We start from the raw sequence: 10,157 nt of genomic DNA, 5'->3' as shown, positions 1-10,157 counted from the left end.
CGGGAGACGAGAGACGTTTGATAAATATAATATTTGAAACACATATTTATAGATATTTGTATAAAATATATTCCTTCTTATACATTTTTCGATATATATACATACATATATATATATATGTACCCTACTTTTACATTTATTATATACATAAAAATATAATATATACACATGCATCTACATATACATATAAATTTTATTTAACTAATAAACAATTCAAATTACCCACGCAAGAGGTGTAACCGGTAGTGTCTTCATCATCTTGACGCTTTTTTATATTACGAATTGGTTGAGATGCACTGCACAAATTCAAAATCATATGAAAAATAAATCATTCAATAAAAGATATATAATGAAACTTATGCGATAATAGTTACGTATTATTAATTGCAGGATAATTTCTTTTGTCATATGTTTGCCCTGTTAACCCACAACCATGATAATGCCTACTCTTCTAGTTGCAATTTATTTACCTCCCTTTAAGCTCTTTCCACAACCTTTTACTCTAACATTTTCAGATCAATGTAAACTCGCTTTGAAGGAGCTATATTAGGTGCACAAGATTGTCTTCTATCGTTTAGCGTCATCGAGTTGATATTGTATTGAAACACCATCCATTCTTTTCAAAATATAACAAGTCATTACATGAATATAATAAAGACTGAAAAGTGGTCCACAAAAATCCCCAAAGTCTATAACAAATGTACACTCCCCAAAAAACTAGAAAAGACTTCTAAAGATAGTAAATCATAATTTCTACATCGCTACAAACTTAATCTTCAACCGGCTGAGACTATCTTCTTGATCTCCAGCCATATTGTCGTTCGGCTCAGCAGCCTTACCCTCCTCAACATCATCATCCTCGCCAACATCCTCATCATCACCTTCATCCTTATCACCAACAATCATCTTTAAGTAATCCTCATGATTTCAGATATGCTTGTCGACCTCCCAAAGATCCAATTCGCCTTCTTTAAAATCCTTCATCAATTTGCCGGTTGTGCAAATAACAACATCGTTAGCTATGGACTCCATTTGCTTACGAAGGTCAGCGATCTCTTTTGTCGCTCGACTCCTTGCTCATCTCAACTCCTCAAGCTCCTTCTCTATTTGGGAGTTCTTCTCTTCCAAAACGTTGGAGTTCGACAGAGCCTCCTCCTCCTTCTTCTTTCTCATCTCAACTTCAGTCGACAGATCTGAGGCCTTAACTGAAAGTGCCCTATGCTTAATTTTTGAGATTGACAAAGTCCTAGCGCAAAAACATAACGGTCGAAAGTCTATGAAACAAACATTTGATGTGAGAATATCACTAAATACTTCTAAAAGAATAAGGTCCAATGATACAAACATGCCCTAAAAATACTTCTAAAAGAATATGTATTTTAAGTGCGCAAAGGAGAATTCCTATATATATATATATATATATATATATATATATATATATATATATATTTCATACGTGTATCGATTTATTATATGTTATTTGATATGAGACCAAAGATAAAGAATAAATCAAAATATCATTTTTCTCCAACATACTCTCTTGAAAATCCTCTTAAACTTTGTACACGTTCAGTGGAGGAGGCGGTAGCTTCTATCTCTACCACCTACTCCATGCCAATTTCCTGCATTTTTATAGTTTTTTTTTTCTTTTTGAATGCTAGTTTTCTATGTTATTTTTATACAATTGCTCTATGGGCTTATCCTTTTGGTCTCATTTAGAGACACTTCTATGATCAATTGACAACCTCTACATATAGACAGTGTTTAATTTTCTATGTAATCGATAAATATAATAAATTTAATTTACAAAAAGAGTTAGTGATGACATCCAAAATTAACTAGGCCTTGGTGACGTATTAGGTGATTGGACTAGATGCCAGAGATTACTGTTCGATTGTACTTGACTTTTTACACGAGAGAAAAAAGTAAGTTATCGGGTTCCCAAGGTGTACCTCGAGGGAAACATTTTGATGCTCAAGTTCGCTTGGGATGCTATTAGTTGGGAGTACTCGGTATTCGAAACTCTTTCTCAAGTCTACCAATCAAAAGTGCATGAGGCAAAAATTAAAAGTTCAAAATCATCTATCTGGCGTTGGATGCCCCTTTTTATATGAGTATGAGAAGTAGAATTATGATGGAGAATATCTCTTCCTTCTTGATTGAAAGCATCTCCTCCCTTCTCTGCTGCCAAGCTTCCTTCTGGGTTTACTTCTCTGCTGTGCGAAGCTTCTAGCTTTTGTTTTTCTTCAACCTTCATGGGCCTCCAACTTCCAGGCCTTACTTCTTTATCATTGGGCTTATGTATTTTAATCTCTTTTAGTCATAGTTTGGGTCCTTGTTTTTGGTCCATTTCTTATCTCATTTTTTATATTTGTTTCATGTACGGTAATGTCAGTACTTTTCATATAAGTCTGATTGTAGCCGTTGTTGGTTGGTCACTTTTGAATGAAATGAGTTACTGTTTTACTTTCTTCTTCCTCTCGACTCTATCTCTGTCTTCTTCTTCTTCTTGATTATGGCCTTTTGTTTCCTGCAAAGATTCAAGGATATTTTGTTAACACAAAATATAATATGGTATCGGAGCATTCCGATTCACCACCACCACCAGCACCTTCGTCGTCGCCACCACCACCAGCAGCATCAACTATTGAAGCGTTGAAGCTGGAATGACCTCAGAACAACTATCTGAGGTATCTCAATTTTTAAGGAATATCCAAGGCATTTCCACACAAATGACTGCACCATCTGCAGTTACTTATACAAATGCAGGAACTGTGCCAGACACAACTGTGCCTGCCTTCACTGCATCTGATCTAGCCAATATTCTAAGAAGCCTCCAATCCACTTCAACAATGAACAACAATACTACTGGTATTACACCACCCACCCCAACTATTCATTACCCACCATCCTTTCTTCCCAATACTAGCTACTTTTGCCCCACCTCTTCTACCCACACCAACTTCAGCTCCATATAATCCTATTTTCCAACCTCACCAAACTCACACACCCAACCAATTCCTAAACCCTTATAACCTGCTACCAAATGATTTTTCAATCACCAAATTAATATCTTTAGAGTTCAATGGAACTAACTACCATACTTGAAGTACAAATTTCACAAATGCAATGGAAGCCATGAACAAAAATGGGCTCCCTTTATGGAACAATACCATCACCAGACAAAGCAGATATAAGTTATCAGTTGTGGAAGCAAGCCAATGGGCTAGTCAAGACATGGCTTACAAATTATGTGGCTCCTAACGTCCTCCAGAGCATATCCTCCTGGAAGACAGCTCAAGAATTATGGCAGGATTTGAAAGCCTGGTATTCTGTAGTTAGTGAAACTAGAGTTTATGAAATAAAAAGGGAAATTTCCATTATGAAGCAAGGAAGTCTATCAGTCTCAGATTTTCACACAAAAATGAAAACTTTATGGGATGAGCTTCAAGAATATGAAGCTCTTCCTCAATGCAAATGTGGCTTATGTCCTTGTGATCTACTTGAGCCAATTATCATCAAGACAGAAAAAGAGAAAGTCACGCAGTTTCTTATGGGGTTGAATGAAAACTTCAGTGCTGTTGGAAGTAAGATCTTACTAATGAAACCATTCCCATATGTCAATCAAACTTTCAATATTGTTTCTCAAGAGGAAAGAAAACAGAAATTGACAAACAAAAGTGTTGGTATTTCTCAAGAAGCAATGGCAATGACCTTCAAGAGTTTCACTTCAGCTAACAATGCACCTTCCAAGCCTTAGAACAATAGACATAACCAAGGCAAAAGAAACTCAGACAATGCCTTTGGAAGGCCACCTCAAGGAAATAGGGAAACAACTGCCGGGAAACAACAACAAGCAACTAAGGATGGTTTTTTCTGCAATTATTGTAGGATGACAAATCACACTATTGACAAATGTTTTAAGGTACATGGTTTCCCACAACAGCCGCCTAAGAAACCTAGATACAACAATGGAAGTGGGAGGTATCAGGCAAACCAGACAACATCAGAAAACAATGCAGAAATTGAGGCAAAGCCTGGTGTAGAGGTATCATGCAACCAGGACTAATCAAACAGAAAACTGTCAAAGCATGCAAGCACAGGCTACCTCAGTTTCAGGTACCTCACATCATAATTCTAAGCAATTTATTCACAAATGGCTCATAGGTAGTGGTGCATCAGACAATATAGTTTGTCATACATCATTATATACTTCTTGCCATGAATTGCATCATGCATATGTTCACTTATCTAATGGACAGAAATTTCCAATTTCCCATATTGGGACAGTGAAAATCACCCCACAAATAAAACTCACAGAAGTACTATGTGTCCCTACTTTTAATTTTAACTTAATTTCAGTAAGTTAACTAAAACAAATAAATATGATGTGATTTTTACAAAAGAAAGATGTGAATTACAGGATACAGTCACTTTGGAGAAGATTGGCTTGGGAATGGTGCTTAAGGACCTCTACATTCTCAATCCTAATCATTTTGTTAAACTAAATCACACTGTTTTTTATTAATGCAGCACCTAGTCCCACTATTTTACACAGAAGGCTTGGTCATCCTTCTGTTCATGTTTTTAAATTACTACATAATGTATCTAAGGATTCTGATTTACAATGTCATGAATGTGTTATTGGGAAAATGAAAAGAATCCCTTTTGTTATTAGCAATTATGTTATAAATAATTGTTTTGACTTAATTCATGTAGATATTTGGGGACCTAATCCCATACCTTCAATTGAAAGTTACAAATACTTTCTCACTATAGTAGATGACCATTCAAGAATGACCTAGACATTCTTGATGAATAACAAATCAAAAACTAGGACATATCTTAAAGGATTTATAGAATTTGTCAACACACAATCTCATAAAACAATCAAGAGCATTAGATCAGATAATGGCAAAGAATTTGATATGCCACCCTATTTTCTAAACCTAGGTATTCTACACCAGAAAAGCTGCCCCTATACCCCTCAACAAAATGACATTGTTGAGAGAAAACATCAACTCATATTAAATGTAGCAAGAACTATAAGACTACACAGTGGACTACCTGAACATTATTGGTCATTTTGCATTCAAAAAGTTGTTTTCTTAATCAATAGAATGCCTAGTAGAGTTCTAGACAAATAGTCACCTTATACTATCCTTTACAATAAGTCTTTTGACTATAACAGTCTCAGAGTCTTTGGATGTCACTGCCTAGCTAAAAACAATAAACCATTAAGCTCCAAATTCCAACCCAAAGCCAAATCCTGTGTTTTCTTAGGTTATCCTTTAGGAACAAAAGGGTACATACTCTTAGATTTAGACACACAAGAAATTTTTAATTCTAGAGATGTCACTTTTTATGAGTCAGAGTTTCCATTCTTGAATAAATCTAATTCATCAACCTCAGAATCTATAATACCTACCACATAGTCAATCAATATTCCACATCAACATGCAAATCTTGATAGATCTCACAAGATCACAAAATCCCCTACCTGCTTGGCAGATTATCAATGCAACAATACTACATTTCACACTCATTCATCATATCAACATTTTATTGCATCTATTGCATTACATACAGAACCTAAACATCATAATGAAGCTCTTAAAGATGCTAGACGATCTGAAGCCATGAATTTGGAATTACAAGCCCTAAATGCAAATAACACATGGGATTTGACTACTTTACCACATGGTAGAAAAGCTATAGGATGCAAATGGATTTACAAGCTGAAATATAATGCTGATGGTACCCTAGAAAGATATAAAGCTAGGTTAGTAACCGAAGGATTCAATCAAATTGAAGGATTTGATTACAAAGAGACTTTTGCCCCTGTTGTTAAGATTACCATTGTTAGGTTATTCCTAGCTTTAGCTAGCATGTACAAATAGCATATACATCATATAGATGTACATAATGCCTTCCTAAATGGAGATTTAGTGGAGGAAGTCTATATGAAACTTCCTCCAGGTTTCCCTAACACCAATAAAAACTTAGTTTGTAAGCTAAGAAAATCCATATATGGCCTCAAACAAGCCTCTAGGCAATGGCATGAAAAATGTAGTAAGGCATTAATAAATTTTGGCTTCATTCAATGTAAATCAGATTACTCAATGTTTCATTATAAAAAGGGTAGTAACACTATATTTCTCCTACTCTATGTCGATGACATGGCTTAAGGAGGTAATGATTTACAACTCATACAACAAGTTAAAACATATATAGCCACGTGTTTCAAAATAAAAGATTTAGGGCCTTTAAAATATTTTCCTAGGTTTAGAATACACAAAACAGAAATAGGTATTCAATTATCTCAGAGAAATTATACTATTGACCCTGTTAAGGACAGCAGTCTCATCAATGCTAAAATTAGCCACACTCCTACTAATACTAACACCAAAATTTCTGCAAACATAGGTACAATCTTAGAAAATCCTCTTTAATATAGAAGACTTATAGGTAGACTAATGTATTTAACTATTACAAGACCTGATATTAGCTATGCAGTCAACACACTAAGTCAGTACATGAAAAATCCCACAGATATTCACTTAAATGCTGCTCAAAGGATAATTAGATATCTTAAAGGCACCATAGGAAAAGGAGTTTTCTATCCTGCTACTAACAAATTACAGATTCAAGCTTTTTGTGATACGGATTGGGCATCATGCCAGACAATAGGAGATTTTTCAGCAGTTACTGTGTCAAATTGGGAGATTCATTGATCTCATGGAAATCAAAGTAGCAAAATATTGTATCCAAATCTTCAGTAGAAGCAGAATATAGAGCTATTGCTAACACTATCATTGAACTCACTTGGATATCCAGTCTACTCAAAGAAATCAACATCAACCCTAGCTATCCCATGACTCTATTCTGTGATAGTCAGGCTGCTATCTATATTGCTCACCATCCCCTTTTTCATAAACAGACTAAGCATATAGAAATTGACTTACACTTCATAAGAGAAAGATTCAGAGAAAAGTTCTCAGTTTAACTTACCTCAAAACTGACGATCAGCTGGCCGATCTTCTTACGAAAGCTATGTCCGCTCCTCGTCTTCAACACTTACTCGCCAAGTTGAACTTGTTTGATGGCTGCATTGATCACCCCACACCCGTTCAACTTGAGGGGGGGTTAAAGCTTCCTTCTGGGTTTACTTGTCTGCTGCGTGAAGCTTCTAGCTTTTGTTTTTCTTCAACCTTCATGGGCCTCCAACTTGTAGGCCTTACTTCTTTATCATTGGGCTTATGTATTTTAATCTCTTTTAGTCATAGTTTGGGTCCTTGTTTTTGACCCATTTCTTATCTCATTTTTTATATTTGTTTCATGTACGGTAATGTCAGTACTTTTCATATAAGTCTGATTGTAGTCGTTGTTGGTTGTCACTTTTGAATGAAATGAGTTACTGTTTTACTTTCTTCTTCCTCTCGACTCTATCTATGTCTTTTTCTTCTTCTTGATTATGGTCTTCTGTTTCCTACAAAGATTCAAGGATATTTTGTTAACACAAAATATAATATTGATCCTAAGACAAATTTTAGCAGGGTGAATCTCATCTTAATTTCTTTACTAATTGCAGTCTATCTGCATCATGATACATGGTTCCCTTTGGTGTTTTGTGATTTCCGATATGCTACTACTTGGTTATCCCGAGATGACACCTCGATCTGACCAATGTGCTCTTTACTTGGCCACGTTGCTTTGGTTGCATTGTCTAGTAGTTAATTGGGTACCGTTTACTCGGTTCAATAGCTCGGCTATGTGTCGACTCGATTCCACGTGTCATTTTTCTGTGGCACATGTCATCATTCTAGTCGAGGGTATTTTTTGATATCATCATATGCTCCCCACACCTTTTATCGGGATGTCAGGTTGGTGATTGTAAAAGTTTGTGATCATTATTCACATTTATGGCTGCGGCACCTTGTAGGCTATTGTGATCAAGGGCTCGGATGGAGGATCTGAAGAGTCGCACCTCTTCTGGATGTTGATCTGTGTTGGGTTCCTCCAAAGTTAGAACAAAGAGATCCACACATACCTAGATCGCTTGTATCTTGATGGGCACCTTTTTCGCAAACCTCTCTACAAGTAAAATTTTCACCACTAGCTACTTGAACATTGATTAATTGTGGACATCTGTGAATATATGGGGCTTAAGTGATATTCTTGTACAATTATTTGACAAATGATATTTTGAAACCACTTTATTTTCATTGTGTTTTTCAAGCCAAAATAGTGGTTAAGTTGGGTCCAGCCCATGATCAACTCTTGCCAGCCCAATTGCATGTCCAGCAAGCCCATTTGCTTCGGCCAGCTCATGTGATATCCATTTGTCCAAGCCCATGTGATACTCACTTGCATCAAGCCCATTATTTAGCAACCCCAACATCATCAATCCATCCATTTGTTGAAGTCACCATTTGAAGACCGATTACATGATTTGCCAAATCCATGTATCACCATTTCCATCCACATGTAGACTTTGTCTTCATCCCATGTCACTACCATCTACAATCAAAACCAACCCATGTGGATCATGCCATTCCCAATTTGCAGCCGAGCCTCACCACATCACATCTTCACCTGTCATGTCCATTTACTCCATCTACGACCTCAACTACACAGCACCCTTCATACTTACTCCAATCAAAGAAAGCTGGCACACCCCACGGCACCACCATTCATTCCACCCATCTAGCCCACCATTATCTCAAAGCCTTGGACAATCACAAAAGCTTAGCATCAACGACATGAAGATGACATCACCATCTTCATCTCCATATGCAACCCGTCGACCAGATATTTCATCACCACATCCGTATCCAACGCTTGGTTGCTTATGTGAAGCATCAAGTGGGTGTTTATGGAGTATTAAGAATTGAAACGTACTGTAATAATGAAATTAATCTGAGATACAACTTTACCATATCATCGATCAATCTAAAAATACTTTACCAATGAAGAACATGCTAGAACAAAATAAGAGATTGGAATGTGGAAAGCCAAGTCCAGAGTAATCTCTATCTCCTTAAGATCAACTAAATCGCCTCCCCACCGATTTGCTTCAGAAAATATCGATGACAACCTCCCAGGATAGAATGGCCTCATCTCTGCATGGAATGGAAGCTTCACTCCAGGCAACTTGTGGAAACAACAACGACAGCTCTCAACTCTCTCACTATATGCAAATGCTTTGTGCTTTTTAAGGTGTGATTTGTGATTGGCATGGAGACCTCTATTTATAGTGATTGGGAGAAAGAAAGGATTGGAACAAAATGGATTGAAAAGTAATCTACACAGATAATTCCAACATTTATTGAGAATAATCAAAACACAGATAAATTAATTAAGCAGATGAAATTTGATCTGATTTCTCAAACAGATGAAATTTAATCTGTTTATCTGCTATTTGTTTGTTGAGATAAACACACGGGCTGGGTTGAGATAAGCCCACGGGCTGGGCCAAAAAAGGAAGACAAATAATGGGCTTGAAGCCCACTGGCCTGTGGGCCAAAACGGAAAGACTTGGACTGGGCCCATTGGTCTGTAGTCCAAAAAGGATAGACCTAGACTGAATCAGCCCACCACACATACACGCGCAAATCGAACCAGTCGGACTGAAGGCGATGGCGGCGCACGCTTGTGGTCTTTTTGCATAAAGTGTATTATTTCCCTCCCACAAAAACTTGGGTGTCCTTGGGCCTAAACCATTAGTTGAACCCTCACTCTTATATACAAGAGTTCATTCACTTAATTCTCCAATGTGGGACTTTTATTCTTCCTCAAGCTTGGTTATGCCCAAATGGCTTACTTTGAAGTAACATTTTATTCACTTTATTCGTGACTTTGAACAAGTGAATACACTTAATTATTCTCTCATGAAACTCTATATATTCATGTTTAGTTCCAACTTATCCATTAATTGGATCTCAATTAAATTCATGGTCAAAGACATGAATTTCCAACAATCCCCCACATAAATGAAATGCAGATATGCTATGCAGACTCGACTGAGAGAGAGACCTTTGGAAAATAACTGCATCAGGATAGGTAGCTTTTGGCTTTGAACCTTCCTTAGTAAAATATCATCGGGTTTATTTGCTAACCAGTGAATGCGATGTCTTGAACTATTCAGCTTTCGTATA

General features: G+C 36.6%; 1 long non-coding RNA gene across 1 annotated transcript; it reads right to left on the bottom strand.

The window, feature by feature from the left end:
- Window positions 1-2,167: 2,167 nt before the first annotated feature.
- On the bottom strand, window positions 2,168-7,154 carry LOC119997843. The gene is made up of 2 exons (XR_005468079.1): window positions 7,012-7,154; window positions 2,168-2,530 (listed from the first exon to the last, which is right to left on the bottom strand). It is a non-coding gene; the product is annotated as an uncharacterized LOC119997843 (long non-coding RNA).
- Window positions 7,155-10,157: the final 3,003 nt, after the last annotated feature.

This window comes from Tripterygium wilfordii, chromosome 4 (assembly GCF_013401445.1).
Source record: "Tripterygium wilfordii isolate XIE 37 chromosome 4, ASM1340144v1, whole genome shotgun sequence".
Classification (NCBI taxonomy): Eukaryota; Viridiplantae; Streptophyta; class Magnoliopsida; order Celastrales; family Celastraceae; genus Tripterygium; species Tripterygium wilfordii.
The sequence above is the reverse complement of the archived record's forward strand: the minus strand, read 5'-3'. Positions and strand labels throughout refer to the sequence as shown.